We start from the raw sequence: 17,027 nt of genomic DNA, 5'->3' as shown, positions 1-17,027 counted from the left end.
TTCTGGAAAGATTAGTTCTTGGGCCAAAAGCAAACAAACCAAAAGAAAAAAAAAAAAAAACCAAAAAACAAAAAACCATCAATAAGAGTAAAACCATCCAGTCTGCACAATAGATTTGCAAGGGAGGTACTGGATATTGCACCCAGAGGTGCTTTACAACTGATCTACATCCCCAGCCTCCTCCCTTTTGTTATGCAGGGGATTGAACCCAGAGTTTCATAAGTCCTAGGCAAGTGCTCTACCACTGAACCACAAAGCAGCACCCACACTTTTTTTTTTTGTTTGTCCTCTTTTTATTTTTTATTTTGATACAGTTGTAAGTTGACCCGGCTGGCCTCTAAATTGTAATCCTCCTGCTTCAGCCTCCCCAGTCTCAGGGATTACAGACATATGCCACCATGCCTGGCCAGTTGCACAATAGATTTGAACTAATAAATATAATCTCTTTAATTCTACCATATTTATTTCATCAAAGAGAATCAACTTGCTGTAAAAGTAGTCCTGTCAGATTTGCACTAAAAAGAGTACTAGCTAGCAAGAGTCTTTCTTATGCAAATCAAGGTTAATCACCATCTGGGTAGAAAGTTCAACATATTCCATAACATCTTATGAAACTTCGTCGTGCACAACCATAGAAATGAAATGATGTTCCCCATTTGTGTACAATGAATCAAAATGCAGTCTGTAAAAAATTAAAAAAGAAAAAAGAATTTAGGTACATTTTACAGAATTATAAAAGTTTTGAAACAGGTTATAGTAACATATACATACATTTAAATGTATTTTGTAAACTATGTCACAGTATAAATAGTACACTAAGAAAACCTTTAAAGACCTTAAAAAATCCAATTTTGCCTGCATGGTGGCGTATACCTGTAATCCCAGTGACTAGAAGCTGAGCAGGGGGTATGAGGCCAGCCTCAGAAATTTAGTGAGAGCCTCAGCAATTTAATGAGACTATTTCTTTTTTTTCTTTTTTGTTGCTGTAAACAAATGGGATACATGTTGTTTCTCTGTTTGTACATGGAGTAAAGGCATACCATTTGTGTAACCATAAATTTACACAGGGTAATGTTGTTTGATTCATTCTGTTATTTTTTCCCTTCCCCCCCCACTCCTCCCCCCCTTCTTTTCCCTCTGTACAGTCTTTCCTTCCTCCATTCTTGCCCCCTCCCTAACCCTAACCCTAACCCTAACACTAACCCCTCCCACACCACATTATGTGTCATCATCTGCTTATCAGCGAGATCATTCGTCGACACTATTGCTTAAAATAAAAAATAAAAAAGAACTGTAGATGTACCTCAGTGACAATGTGCCCCTAGGTTTAATCCCCAGTAACATTCCCCCAAATAATAAATAAAAAAAAAAAAACAAAACAAAAAACAACCAGTCTTACATATCTCCTGTGCCAAAATCTTTAACCTCAAATTTGTCTTGAGATGAAGGATGAATAAAGCAGGATTGCCCCTTGGCTCATGACATCTCAGATGACTATGAAAAATATATAAGATATTATTGTTACTTACATAGCTTAGTAACTTAGCAAAAAATTTAGTTACCTCTAAAATATGTTAACAATCATGATTTACAGCATTAAATCTAGACTATCAGATTTTTAAAGTGTTGAGTATTCATATCAATAAAACATATCTTGTATATATTTTATATTCATATATAAAAATAGTTCATTTAACCAAAATTATACACCAAAAAGAAGCTTCAGAACAAATAAAGATTTGAATAAGCTACAATTCTTATAGGACTTAATTTAATCTTAAGCAATCAAAAACCTAACAAAATCAGCAGAAAATAAAGGAAATTACCTTTTTTTTTCTTTTTTACATTTCTGCAAATCTCTTTAATGTCTCAATTAATAGAAGAAAGCTGTCTTCTTCATACAATTTGTTTCCATATTTTGCTTTGGTTGATTATATGGACAAAACCTGCACTCACACAGATGTGTAGTTGGAAAGTAGTATTTTAGTAGACTTTTGAGCAAATAGTATATACCCTCCTCTGATACCACACCAAAATAAGTAGTAGGGTCTTTAGTTACAATGTGGAATCTGAAACCACATTAATGAACTTCTGCTTTTACATTAATGCTTTTACATTAATGCTTTTACATTAAAATCCACTGGTCTTTCTTGTACTTCGAAAGATGATTTCACGCAAGATTCTGTAACACCATGCATTGGTTACAATTCTGAAGAGACTTCTCAGCAATATAGTCTCTATAGGAATCAAACAAAAGGTAGTACTGATCCCAGCTCCATTCCAGAACCACTTCTTCAAACTGGAAGGCGAAGACGATGATGAAAATGACTCCCATGAAACAGACTTAGAGCCCATACCTGTGGGACAGGCAGGTCTAGGTCCGTCTCCGGAACAGCGTGAGCAGCATCACCCTGGGCTGGGCTCAGGCCACAGCTTCCCGCTGCTGTGCATTGTAACTCTGGGAACTGTCGCCCTCTAGGCTTGGCGCCTGAACCACAACTTCCTGGAAATTATCCTGATAAAACATAAAATAGATCAGTTATTGTGAAACTGTTAGGTCCTACCTATAAATGCATTTAAAGTTACTTTAAATTTTTCTATTATTTATGCTTTAATAAAAGCATCAAAACATATTATTCTATGTCTTTAGGTAATTAAAAATAGAGAAAATAAAATATTTTATTATTTTAAAAGATTTAAAGTAGTAGGAAACTGGACATGGTGGCTGAGCATTCTAATCCCAGCAACTCAAGAGCCCAAGGCAGGGGGATTCCAAGTTCCAAGCCAGCCTTAGCAATTTAGCCAGGCTCTAAGCCACTCAGAGAGATCCTGTCTGAAAACAAAAAAACAAAAAGGAGTGGGGGAGGTGACTCAGTGGTTAAGCGCCCCTGGGTTCAATCCCTGGCACCAAAAACAAACAAACAAACAAACAAACAAACAAATAAATAAATAAGGCGGGCTCAGAATATAGTTCAGTGGTAGTGAGGTCAAAGTTTAGAAACCTCCCCTAGGTCCCTGCCTTCTGTGAAAGAAGCAAGATTGGCATAAATGTGAAAGCAACTGGAATGACAAATGCAAAAAAAACCAAAAAAACAAAAAAAACACAAGTTTTTAAAATGCTCTCATTTACTATTAACATACTTTTAAATAAACTTTTTGGGGAAAAATTTAGGGACCTCAAGAAGGCAAAGGCAGGGTATAAGAAAATTCTGTCTGGAGTACACGACAAGGAGATAAGTAATAATGTACCTATTTATGATAAATTCTGTTATCATAACAACTCCTGCCACAAGTTCTGTATTCTAATTAGGTGGAAATAACCAATGGGAACAAATAGAACAGGGTCTTCAATCAGGTCTGTGGGGAAGGGAAAGAGGCACAGTTCAGCATGTAAGGCAAGACTCGCCCCAGCATCAGGCCTTGAGCTACTCTCTCATTGGCCCACTCTGCTCTACTCCAGAAGTATTATACTTTCACTTTCAATAAATCTATGCTTTGCCTATTCTGCGAGTCTTGCCCAATTCTTTGTTTAGGATGCCAAGAATCTGGACCCCAATAGAATACCACTGGTAATCATCTGGGGAGCCAGCCAGGAGGTATGTGGTCCCCACTTCGGGGTGTTCCCCATTGTATTCACCTAAGCCTACTTCCCTTTTCTACCAGGTTCTCTGTTAGTACCACATTCAGACTGAGGAGAAACTGATGTTTCCCAGGGCATCTCAGGATGATCACAAGACACCTCCATTTGAGCAATGAGAACTCTGTAGCCCAAATGAGTGGAAACCCTGTGAATTTGCCAGACTCTCTGGTACTTAGTCTCTCTGCTGTGTAGTTGTGCTGGGTTCTCGGGGATCTCTGGATCTATCTCTGTTTTCATTCTTTTGATGCAAAACTGCCTCTTTCCTTCTGACCACAATTTCTTTGTGGACAATGAGACATCCTTGACCCTTGGTTATACTCTCAGTGGCACAGGTTGGGCAGTTAAATGCCATTAGGGTGCCCCGCTTGAAAACTCCCAGGACAGGATAATGCCATTGTCAGTCACAGATAGATTTAGTCTGTGCCAGAGTCAAGACAAAGTTCACTATCACAGGCACACAGTAAAACCATCCACTCACTCCAGCTTTGTGGTCACCCAAAGGAAATTGTTTGGCCAAGATTAATCACTTCAAAAACCTTTTCTATCTCTATTGTGGGAATTAAACCCAGACTTATGACTCCTTACTTTTCTTTCTTTTCTTTTCTTTGGCACCAGGGATTGAACCCAGGGGTACTTAACCACTGAGCCACATCCCCAGCCCTTTTATATTTTATTTTGAGACAGAGTCTCACTAAATTGCTTAGGGTTTCACCAAATTGCTGAGGCTGGCTTTGAACGTGCAATCCTCCTACCTCAGCCTTCCAAGTCACTGGGATTACAGGCATGCACCATTGCTCCCAGCTACTTTTCCTTATTAGCCTCTTATAGGCCTTTGTGCCCAGGCTGCCAATTCCTCCTCTCCTGAAGTGTTCTTGGTACTGCCACCTGGAAACAAAATGCCCCTTTTGCACCAATCATTAACCCCAACCCTCATGGGGAGTTTGGAATCTACTGGTTCTGGTGGTTTCCTATGTCTTGGAGCATAAACCAGACCTAGAGGATGCATGGGGTCCTGTTTATTATTAAGATATGGGGAGGGAATGGAAGCAAGTTAGGCCTCTGGAGTGAGGTTAATCAATACCTAGATGATAAGGTAGCCTGGGTGCTCTGTAGCCTCCTGGGTATGGAGGACACATTTCATTGGACTCATGAAAACAGTTAAAGGATGCTCAAAGGTGGGCACTACATTTAGGAGTCCCATAAATTATTGTTGGCCACTGCGCTTGGGGAAAGCTCTACCTCATCCCAACATTAAAAAGGTGTCCCAAAAAGCAAACTGGGACTTAACTGTCCTAGGGTCTTTGGGTTGTCTTCTTATTCCTTGCCCCAACCCTAGGCTTCACCTATCTTTTGCAATCAATTCTTCGCTGCCAGGCCAGTCCACAAAGGCATTCATCTTCCTGATAAGAGACTTAGCAGTCAGAAGAGACTTATGGGATTAGAGAAAGAATATGCTCTGGGGAACTAAGTCTAAGTACAGTGGCGCTCACTCTAAGAGCACCTAAGCTAAGATCCCTGGGGGATGGCCCAGGGATAGTGTAAGTCAGAGACACCTCATCCCTTGGAAGGATGCATTGGATGGAATTTGGAATTTAATCCTAAAATCCTTAAGGTCCTTCTTTTACAGACATCCATGGGAGGAACTACCTCTGTACCACAGGAGTCCTCGTTGGCTGTATTCTGTACCACTGGGACTACTTCAACCTTGATAACCTGAGAAAGAGATGTCTCATCTTCTAATGCAATACTGCTTGACCCCATAACTGCTTAAGCTACGAGTCTCAGAACGATGGCCTGTTAATGGTAGTGCAAATTTTAATACTATCCTTCAATTGAATCTGTTTTGCAAAAGACAAGACAAATGGTCAGAAATCTCATACATCCAAGCCTCCATGACCTTTATATAAAAAACCCTTTATTATACCAAGACAAAAATCCACCAGTCCCCAGAGAAGGCTCTGTTCCTGCCTCTGATCTAGACATCATAAATAACCTTCTGCTGAGTTGTACCCTGTCTCTTGGGGAACACCAACAACCCCCTCCTTGTCCAAACATCCTGAGCCCACAACATACTTGTAGTGGGGCCTGGACTCTCCCTTATCACCAAAACTATCACAACCCCCAATTATCCTGGCAACTAAATACCAAGACCTTCATAAAGAAAGTTTGCTGAGGGCTATTCGAAGGGTAACAAACTGACTAAAACTGAGCAGAAAATGGAGGCAAAAATAGGAGGACTCAATTTACTTAAAATATTCAACTCTGAGCACCTCTCTTGGAGCAGGTCCATGCGGTTCCTTATGCAGTCCCTCAAAAGCCAAAAGTTGGGCTCTCTGGAAACTGGAGAGGCATGCCATCCTTCTCCTGAGAGGACCTGCCCTCTCCCTTGAGGGTGTCCCAGTTTCCCTTTTCCCTACCCTTCTAGTAAACTCATGCCTTTTATTCTGAGGGACAGGTCTGCAGTCTTTCTGACATGATTTCAAGGTTTGGGGTTTGTGGGGGTTCTCTATGCTGCCTCAGTTTCACAGAAGGCCTGTGCATCCAAATGCCTTTTAATTTATGTGACTTAAATCTTTAAAACAAAAGTCAATTTAAATTAGCTAAAAAGATGAAAGTAAAGATGTCTTTAAAATTACTAAATCACACATTTTTTAAGGTGGCCAGTCGATCTAGAGAATATTAGTGCCTATAAAATGTTTATAATGTCTATTATTGGGAAAAAGATGACTTGAATGTTAATTAGGCTTGTCTGATATCTTGTTTCCTATTGGTAACATAAAGTTAAGTTAAAAATGGGGTAAATTAGATTTAACATAAATGGGATAAACACTTATAAATGTGTTTGTTAGAGGAGACATTAATTTTCAAAGTTAAAACATCAACTGCTAAATATAAATTCAAGTAATCGATATCAGATAGACCCCAGGAAAAGTTTTATTTCTTTGTTCAAAATTATTATACAAACTAAGTATGTTTTGCTATTGTTAATTTCATTGTGTATTTTCCTTATAAAATCTTATAACTTTTGCCTATTTGTGTTTTGCTGAAATCCTACTTCTAACAAAACAACCTGAATTAATTTGAGATAGTAAGCCATAACCTAGAGGACAGATAAAATAGAATGCTGCTGACTTCCAGTACTAATACTGACACTAATTACATGAAGGGGGTAACTGTAAAATTACAGACATTAAAGTTAATGTCTAATGTTAACCCATTACTCCCACTGTAAAACTGGTGAGACTGAATGTTTAAAACCAAAACTTGGAGACCAAATCCAAGGAAGTAAAAGGACTAAGGAAAAGGCAGCCAATATTTAGGTTCTTGCCCTTTAAGTTTAGCCAGGACCCAAGGAATGACTGGACCCCTCTAAGGGCCCATAACTCAGGTGAGTGACCTCCTGAAAAGGGAAATTGTAGGACCCTAGAGAACAGGAAACCAACCAGTGCACATTCCACAAAGGAGGGACATTGGAGAGGGAACGTCACTTAGGCTTCCAAGGGAAGCCATGTGTGGTCAGCAAGACCCTGACCCATCATGGCAGATGGCACTAGTAGAGACAAAGCTGAAGGAACCAAGAGGTTTTTCACAAGTTCTCAAGAGTGATCCCTGAGGAGTCTCAGCTGATCCTAATGTTAGATAAGAACAAGGTCTATTTTTTACCAACTTGGTCTTAAACACCTGGCAGGAAAGTATAACCTAAGCATAGTCATACGTGGACATTTAAAATAAAAGACAATGGTTCTTTTAATATAATGTGAGGTGTACACTTGTGTCAGTCCTCCCAAAAGTAAGTAAAACTGGGAGGTTATAAAGAAAGGGTTTTTGTGCGGGAGAGCCTAATAACTACCACAAAGGACTCTGATGGAGGCACAAGTTTGTCCTGAGTTCATTTGAATCTAATTTCACAAGCCTACCAATTTTCTTCACCTCCTACATAGACAGATTTGCTGTTTCTGTTTTTGTTGGAATGATTTATCTAGTCCTAAACATAGATATAGCTACTAATAATCAATCTCTAACCAGCTGTAAGGGCATCCATTGGATTTAAATGTGTTATATGACTAATTCCCCTCCTGGTGGTATTGAGAATAACCATTAGAATGGGCATAGAGATAGGAGGACTATCCACCTCCCTCTCTTATCTTCAGGATTTGCCAAAAGATCTGTTAGTCTAAAAGAACTATCAAAAGGGATAATTACCCCCACAACCAGGTAGACTCATTAACATCAGTTACTCTCCAAACGTGGAGAAGATGAGCTTTACCACTGAAAAGAAAAACTATGTCTCTTCCCGGAGGAAAACGCTGTCATTATGTAAACCAATCTGGGATAGCTGGAGATGCAGCAAAGAAATCAGCAGACCATGCCTCTAGGATTCAGCAGCAACTGTCAGAGTCATAAGGGATCATGGTCAAAATTTGGAACCGGATGTCCTGGTTACACCCTTGGTGGGATCCCTTCTTATGCTCCTTCTGGCTTGTTGTTAGGACCCTGCCTGTTAAACCTATAACAGGGGCTGGGGAAATAGCTCAGTTGGTAGAGGGCTTGCCTCACAAGTATGAGTCCCAGGGTTCGATCCCCAGCCCCATCCAAAAAAAACCTATAATGAAGTCTATCTCTTCTCATCTACAGGCTGTCAAACTCCAGTTTACACTACAATGGGGCTTTAAACCCACCCCACAAATGAGCCTGAGTGTCTCACAGTCTTGCTTTGAAAGGTAGAGTGAAAGTTTTGTGACCCCCGAAGGCCCCGGCCAGTCTCAAGAACATTGAGTGGCAAGGGGACGGTACAAGAAAAATGCCAGCTGGACTGTAAGACAAGGAAATGAGTCAAATGTCCCTGTTTATGATAAGCCCCACTACCATGGCAACGCCCACCATGGAGGGCTTATCACCATAGCAACTCACAACACAAGTTTTGTATTCTAACAAGGTGAGAATAAACTAACCAAATGGGAACAAATAGGGCAAGGTCTTCCTTTGGGTCTGTGAGAAGAACAATGCATATTTTCACTTTCAATAAATCTCAATGTAAAATCTGTTACTTCTGTGCATCTTGCTCCATTCTTCACTGGGGATGCTAAGAACCTGGATCCCAACTGGACACCTCACCAATATCAGTAGAACTCCCCTGGCTTCAATTCCTAGCTCCACAAAACAAAACAAAACAAAACAAAACAAAACAAAACAAAACAAAACATCCTGAAGAAATCAGGCAGGGCAGCTCAGCTCTGTAATCCCAGCGACTGAGGCAAGTGAATTGCAAGTTTGAGGCCAGAATTAGCAACATAGCAAGATCCTCAGCAATTTAGCAGAATCTTGTCTTAAAATAAAAGTAAAAAGGGCTGAGGAGGTAACCCAGTGGTGAAGCACCCCTGAGTTCAATCCCCGTTTTTTTTTTTTAAATTCCTTTTCTGTTTACTGTCAAAGAAATAATTCCTTTTTTAGTGAAAAAGATTTTTACATTTAATTGAAGCAAAATATACTTTTGACAACATCAGACATAGAACAAGATCCATTTAACAGCTTTGAGGGATAAGGAGGCAGTGAATCACACTGCTGATTAGAACATCATATACACTCCTGTGTTGCAGTGGCCCACACCTGTAATCCCAGTGGCTGAGAAGTTGAGGAGCTGAGGAGACTGAGGCAGCAGGATTACAAATCAAAGCCAGCCTCAGCAATTTAGCAAGGCCCTAAGAAACTCAGCAAGACCCTGTCTCAAATAAAAAATAAGAAGGGCTGGGGATGTGCTCAGTGGTAAGCACCCCTGGGTTCAATCCCTGGTACCCCCCAAAAGAACATAACATACACTAAGTTTAACAGCATCTTTATATTACCCATGGATATAGAAGGCATCAAACATTATATCGTTAATATTTAGAGCTGTGGATACAACTCATTTGGCTGGGGATATAACTCAGTTGATAGAGTGCTTGCCTTGCATGCTCCAAGGCCCTGGGTCCAATCCCCAGCACAAAAAAAAGTTTACTTAAATATTTAGAGACAAATATTCCAACTGGTCAGTAGGCCAGAAAAAAAAAAGTTAACAAATTTTAAAGGCATACTTATTATTATTTTTAATTTTTATTTTTACAGACTGCATTTTGATTCATTGTATACAAATGGGGTACAACTTTTCATTTCTATGGTTGTACACAATGTAAATTCACACTACTCATGTAATCATACATGTACATAGGATAATACTGCCTGTCTCAGTCTACTATCTTTTCTTCCCCCACCAACTTCTGCCCCATTTTCCTCTACACTATCCAAAGTTCCTTCATTCTTCTCTTGCTGCCTGCCTCCCACCCCTGCCACCCACCTCCCCCGTTATGTATCGTCATCCACTTATTAGAGAAAACATTTGGCCTTTGGTTTTTTTGGGCTTGGCTTACTTCACTTAGCATGTTATTCTCCAACTTCATCCATTTACCAGCAAATGCCCATAATTTTATTCTTCTTTATGACTAATATTCCATTGTATGTATGTATATATATATATATATATATATATATATATATATATATATATATATATATACCAGAGTTTCTTTATCCATTCATCAATTAAAGGACATCTAGGTTGGTTCCCACAATCTAGTTATTGTAAATTGAGCAGCTATGAACATTGATGTGGACTGCATCACTGTAGTATGCTGATTTTAAGTCCTTTGGGTACAAACCAAGGAGTGGGATAGTTGGGTCAAATGCTGGATCCATTCCAAGTTTTTTGAGGAATCTCCATACTGCTTTCCAGAGTGGCTGCCCAATTTGCAACTCTACCAGCAAGGTACACCCCACATCCACACCAACATCTATTATTGTTTGTGTTCTTGATAATTGCCATTCTAAATGGAGTCAGATGAAATCTTAGGGCAGTTTTAATTTGCATTTCTCTAATTACTAGGGATGATGAGCACTTTTTCACATATTTGTTGATCAGCTGTATCTCTTCTTCTGTGAAATGTCTGCCTAGTAACTTAGCCCGTTTATTGATTGGGTTCTTTGTATTTTGGGTGTAAAAGTTTTTTTTTAAGTTCTTTATAAATTTTGGAGATTAGTGCTCTGTCTGAAGTGTGTGTGGAGAAGATTTTCTCCCACTCAGTAGGCTCTCTTTTCACATTTTGATTGTTTCCTTTGCTGAGAAAAAGCTTTTTAGTTTGAATCCATCCCATTAATTGATTCTTGCTTTGATTTCTTATTCTCTGGGAGTCTTGTTAAGAAGTCTGGTCCTAAGCCAACATGACGAAGATTCGGGCCTACTTTTTCTTCTATTTGGTGAAGGGTCTCAGGTCTAATTCCTAGATCCTTGATCTATTTTGAGTTTTGTACAGTGTGAGAGATAGGAATTTAATTTCATTTTACTGCTTATGAATTTCCTGTTTTGCCAGCACCATTTATTGAAGAGGCTATCTTTTCTGCATTGTATGTTTTGGGCACCTTTGTCTAGTATGAGAAAACTGTACTTATGTGGGTTTGTCTCTGTGCCTTCTGTTCTGTACTATTGATCTACCTGTCTGTTTTGGGGCCAATACCATGCCGTTTTTGTTACTATTGCTCTATAGTACAGTTTAAGGTCTGGTACTCTGATACCTCCGGCATCACTCTTCCTGCCTAGGATTGCCTTGGCTCTTCTGGGTCTTTTGTTCTTCCAGATGAATTTCATGATTGCTTTCTCTGTTTCCATGAGAAATGTCATTGGGATTTTAATTGGAATTGTGTTAAATATGTATAGCGCCTTTGGAAGTATGGCCATTTTGATAATATTAATTCTGTTAAAGGCATACTTATTAATGACAAGTTTGGATTAACTTATTTGTCATAGATTCACTAAAGTCATGTGAATCAGAAGGCATTTGGCTAATTTAACAGATTTTAAGTTGTGTGCTTACTTATCTATATGCCAGTTTGATATCCTGCAAACAAACAAGATACAAGCATATAAACACATAGGTACGCAGAAGGAAAATCTCAAAGCTTAGATTTATTATTTGATAGTTCTCTTTTTTGGGGGTGGGGAGTACTGGGGATTGAACTCAGAGGTGCTTTACTACTGAGCTATATATTCAGCCCTTTTAAGCCAAGTTTTCATGAAGTTGCTTAGGGCCTTGCTAAATTGCTGAGGTTGTCTGTGACCTTGAGATACTGCTGCCACAGCCTTCCTAGTTTCTGGGATTACAGGTGTGGACCACCCACCAGACCCAGCTCATTAGATAGTTTTAAGAGCCATACTATATGACGTCAGGTGCTATGGCGCATGCTTGCAATCTTAGTGACTCGGGTGGATGGTGGGCTAAGGCAGGGAGGCTGAGGCAGGAGGATGAAAGTTCAAAAGCCAACCCCAGCAATTTAGCAACTATCTAAGCAACTTAGTGAGACCCTGTCTCAACAAAAAGAGCTGGGGATGTACCTCAGTGGTTACACATCCCTGGGTTCAATCCACGGTACCAAAAAGTAAAAATGAAAGCCATACTGTTATCTGATAATAGCTTCAAGAAGTCTGTAAATCTTAAATTTGCATTTTCAATTGAGGCCATGTAGAAAATTTACATCTCAGAAACTCAGACTAGCAAATTTTGAATAATTTTTTTTTTTTAAGAGAGAGAATCAAAAGCTTTTAATCAGACAAAAATATATAATTTAGGGGCTGGGGAGATAGCTCAGTTGGTAGAGTGCTTGCCTTGCAAGCACAAGGCCCTGGGTTAGATCCCTAGCACCGCAAAAAAAAAAAAAAAAAAAAAAAAAAAAAAAAAAAATATATATATATATATATATATATATATATATATAATTTAACTGTGAAAAATCAAAAAGTGAATTCACCAGAGGGGAGGAAAACCTATAAGCTCAAAATAAAATAATCACAGGTAAATTTTGTTTATATTTTTGTGATAGAAGCTCATCTGATGGCTGAAGAGTTATGCTTGGGAAATGTAATTCCCTATCTTATGCAGATAAATCTGTTGCTATAGTCATCAGAGTTTAGCCTGTTAATCCAATTGTCAAGTTAACAAACAAAACAGTTATATTAGTGTGCACTTTTACATATATAGGCCATTCTATAATCTTTTCTTTTCAGCTAAACCCAAACCCAAATGAGTTTTCCAAACAAAACAACACAATGGTTGGGAATTTTCACCCTCTGAATGCCCTCATTGATTGGTAGCCTGAAACCAAATGGATTATTTAAATCCCAAATGGCAGAGGGAGCTCCTTGCCTCATATTAACTGGTACCACAAAATGATCCACTTAAGGTCCAAAGCCTCAAACAGAGATAAAATTCTCAGTGTATACCCTTATGTGACATCCAGCAAGAGACTCCTCCATTCCTTTGCTAACAAAGCATTTTTAGGTAATTGAGGCTGCAGCAGGAAGGAAGGGAAAAATTCTCAGGATGTAAAATGTCTCTGGGCAGCTGCTGGGATTTTTGCTGGAAAAAAACTTTTCAGAGATTGCTGCTGGTTTGAACCATGTTATTCAAGTGCTGGATCCTTGCTCCTGGCATGGCTCCTCAAACTCTTACTGTTGGGGACAGCCTTAACTGTTCCTTGCTCCACTAAAAACTTTGGAGACAAGTTGGCAAGGAAATTGGTTTATTTAAAGTCAGCTTGAGGAAGCTAATGAGAATGTTCTGTCTAAAATCTCCATCTCTGGGGGACTCATGGGCATGCAAAGTTCTTAGAAGAGGAGGACTGGTGTGCTGTGGTGCATCCCTGTAATCCCAGTGATTTCGGAGGCTGAGGCAGGAAGAATGCAAATTTGAGGCCAGCCTCAGCAATTTAGTGATATCCTGTCCCAACATGAAAAATAAAAAGGCCTGGGGATATAACTCAGTGGTAAAACACTTCTGGGTTCCATCCCAATTAAAAAAGAGAGGGGGGAGAGAGGGAGAGACAGAGACAAAAAGCAAGACAGAGACAGAGAGATAGAGAAGGGGAAAGCCCAGTGGAACAAATGACAGAAACTATACAGACGCAGAGTCAGAGAACAGGCCAGTCTCAGGTTCCGTGGTGTCTCTATCTTCAGTAGTTTTTATTCTCAAGTGTGAGGAAGTTCAGAAGTAAAATATTTTAGAGCTTTTAATTTCAAAGGGGGTCTGTTTTAGTCCACCATCCATCCTCACTCATAAAGAGTCTATGTTCTTGCCCCTGTAGGTTGGGTTGTTAAGAGTATCAGGGTTGCCCATAACCAGGTGTCAGGAGGGCTGAGGGCAGAGACCAGGAGCAGCCGGGTTGAGGTGGGAAAGCCACCTGGGGCTGTTCTTAATAACCTGAGGTGGAGAGGGTACAGGGACTTCCTATCTTTCCTGAGAGTAGAAGTGGGAATCACAGGGTGGGGCAACACCAGAAGGGAGGCAGAAGGCAGAGCGACAGGGGTGGGAATGAGGGAGCCGAGTAAAGTCAATCTGAAGAAACAGCAGGTTTTTTGTGTCTGGGTTTAGTTTTGTTTGTTTGTTTTTACAGGGCTGGAGCTCAAACCCAGAGTCTTACACATGCTAGGCAAGTGCTGTATCACGGAGCTACGTCCCCAGCCCAAGAAAGGCAGTTTTGAGAAATTCCTAGCATTCTAGAGCTGTGCCTCCCAGCCAGCCCAACACGGGCCTCCCTAAGTTCTCTGGACATTTGTCATTCACAGCGCTCCTTCTGCAAGCTCCTAAGACTGCTAGAGGGCTTCCTCCACCCCTGGGAGGGCAGGCTGAGACTGCTGGGGAATCCATACTGTGGGTGGCCCTCAACCAGTGGGATTTGCCCCACAAATACCCCAGCTTCCATGATGATTCTGATGCATGCTCTATGCCCTTTGTTTGAGGGGCTCCAGTGGGATGGAACCCCAGCCGCCAACAAGCACTCATTCATGCACCTGTGTTGGTTTCTGCCTTTTCTCTCCATCTCATGCCTCCATCAACAGTACCTGTGATTTCTTCCCAAATAACCTTCTTGCCCTCAAGTCCTGGTCTTCTGATCTACTTCAGAAGGAACCCAAAGCAAGACAAACCCCTTGGCAACATGTAAAAGATCCTGAACTCCCTAGAATAAGGTTTTAAGTGTACAGTTATGTGCTCCACAATGATGTTAGGGGAACAATGGGCTGAATACAATGGTGTTCCCCAAGATGATAATGAAATTCCTCTTGCCTAGTGGCCTAGTAGCTGTTAATATCCCAGAACAATGCATTACTCACCTGATCATGTTGATGCTGGTGTGAAGAAACCCATTGCACATACAATTGCGCACAGCACATAATACTTAATAATAAACGACTATGTTATTGGTTTATTCATTTACTATACTATACTTTTTTTTAAATTTCATTTTTGGTTGTAGGTGGACACGATGCTTTTATTTTATAATATTTATTTCATGCTTATGTGGTGCTGAGGATTGAACGCAGGGCCTCAAGCATGCTAGGAGAGCCCTCTACCACTGAGCCACAACCCCTATACTATACTTTTTAACATTATTTTATTTTATTAGGGCTTTATAGTTATACATAGTAGTTGGGTTCATCCTTTACCATTATTTTACAGTGTATTCCTATTTATAAAAAACAGCCTGTGAAATGGTATGCCTGTTATACTACCAGCAGCCTCCTACATCTCCTGTTTGCCGCATCTCTTGGTGGCTTCAAGAGGCCACGTCAAGTGATTGGCCTATGCTGTCTAGGTTTGTGAAGTACATTCTATAATGCTCACAAAATGGTGAAATTGCCTAACGACACAGTTCTCTGATTGTTCCTGTTGTTAAGTGACACATGACTATATAAAATAAAATCCATAGGAATAAAAGAAAATCAAACATATTGAAGCATGATCAGGGACAAGTTGTGAGTCTTTGAACCCCAAATCATACACACATGGCTGCTAAGGTGTCTCATCCACTAGGCTTAGTGAGCAGGTCAGGAGTCCATGGAGGGGACACATGGAGGCAGTAAGAGGAGACCTCAGATCTCTACCAGAGGCCCACTGTGGTGGGTTCTGAGAACATTTTTATTTCTTCAAACTTTTCTCTGTTTTCTCTTCTTCAGGGCCCAATGCAGGCTAGGCAAGCATCCTACCACTGAGCTATATTCCTGGCCCCTCTGCACTGCTACTTTATTTATTTATTTATTTATTGAGAGACAGGGTCTTGCTATGTTGCCTAGTCTGGTCTTGAACTCCTAGGCTGAAACAGTCTTCCTGCTTCAAACTCTTGAGTAGCTGGGACTATAGGCACCACACAGAGGGAGGAGGAATACTTTGAGAAGAAAAAGTTGCAGAAGGCAGTGGGGCACAGTAGGAGTCTTTGAGCCCTGCTTTAGGTTAGTTGGTTTTTGTGGTGCCTCAGGCTGGGCCCATGTGGGTTACCTTCCTATCTAGCCACCTTCCTTGCTGCCCTTCCAAGTGAGCCCCTTACTCTGTTGGCCTCAGTTCTTCTCCTTCTTACATGCTTGGCTTGTAAGGAATGCTGCTCACTGCTCAGGAGCAGCTGGATACTGAGATAACTCCCTCCCTGGAATGCAGAGAATGAAGAGGAAGAGTGGGGAGAAAGAGAGTCACAGTTAATGCCCCTTAAAGTTATAGAAACAGGGTCTGGACAAGTTCCATCTGTGAGAGAGGAGTGAGGGGGTGGGTGCCGGCTGGTGTTAGTGAAGGGTTTGGGACATAAGCATGTCCTCAAATTTGCAGTGACTGCTTCCCAGAAGACAGCACATAGGAAAGTGGTGCCAAAGGCATGGCCCTCAGCAGGGCTGTGCCAGTGGGACCCTAGCAAGCAGGATATTGGGAGGTCTGCCTGAGGGCCTCCAGGGGTGCTTTCCCATTGCTCTACCCATTGCTCTGCCTTATCATTCGGTGGAGAGGTTCAGGAAGAATGTCACTGAGCCCAAGATACCCCAACCTCACCTGGTTGGTTCCTCCACCTTCATCTTCTACAGTCTCCATCAGCAGTGTCCTGGAGAAGGAGGCAGGAGGGGCGGTTCACCCCGCCAGGGCTCTGGTGCTCAGCCCTCCTTACTCCTTTTGACAAGAGCTTCTTACAAACACCTCAGTTTACTGATTTTCTGTAGCTGTGCTCAAAGCATGCTCTTATAACTTGAGACCATGAATACTGGTTATAAGAAACATTTGTCAACATTTTCGAAATTCAAAAAGATATTGTCCACATAGAATTTTAAACCATGATTTCTGTGAATATTAACCAACCGACCTGGTGAATAGTAACCAGCTGTCTTTGACCTTGCTGATCTAATGTAACCCAGACTGTACTTGGATCCTGTGGAATGTTGCTCTTTGACAATTAAGGTTATTTAGTTAAACAGAAAGAGGATATTCAGTGAATTCCACTTTGAAAAATGATAAAACTTTTACCTTCTGAATTGAGACTGGAAATCTTGAAAGTT

The 17,027-nt window shown here is 40.6% G+C and overlaps 1 long non-coding RNA gene across 5 annotated transcripts in view; it reads right to left on the bottom strand.

Moving 5' to 3' along the window:
• LOC306666636 overlaps positions 1 to 16,796 on the bottom strand; it is a 46,497-nt gene extending 29,701 nt beyond the window's left edge. For all 5 annotated transcript variants that reach the window (XR_013765361.1, XR_013765362.1, XR_013765363.1 and 2 more), the window contains exons 1-2: positions 16,520 to 16,796; positions 2,358 to 2,503 (exon numbers count right to left, since the gene is read on the bottom strand). This is a non-coding gene — a long non-coding RNA (uncharacterized lncRNA). The remainder of the gene's footprint in view (positions 1 to 2,357; positions 2,504 to 16,519) is intronic.
• Between the last annotated feature and the right edge of the window lie 231 nt (positions 16,797 to 17,027).

The sequence above is a fragment of the Sciurus vulgaris genome (assembly GCF_902686455.1).
Source record: "Sciurus vulgaris genome assembly, chromosome: 7".
Taxonomy (NCBI): domain Eukaryota; kingdom Metazoa; phylum Chordata; class Mammalia; order Rodentia; family Sciuridae; genus Sciurus; species Sciurus vulgaris.
This window is presented reverse-complemented; position numbering and strand designations above follow the sequence as displayed.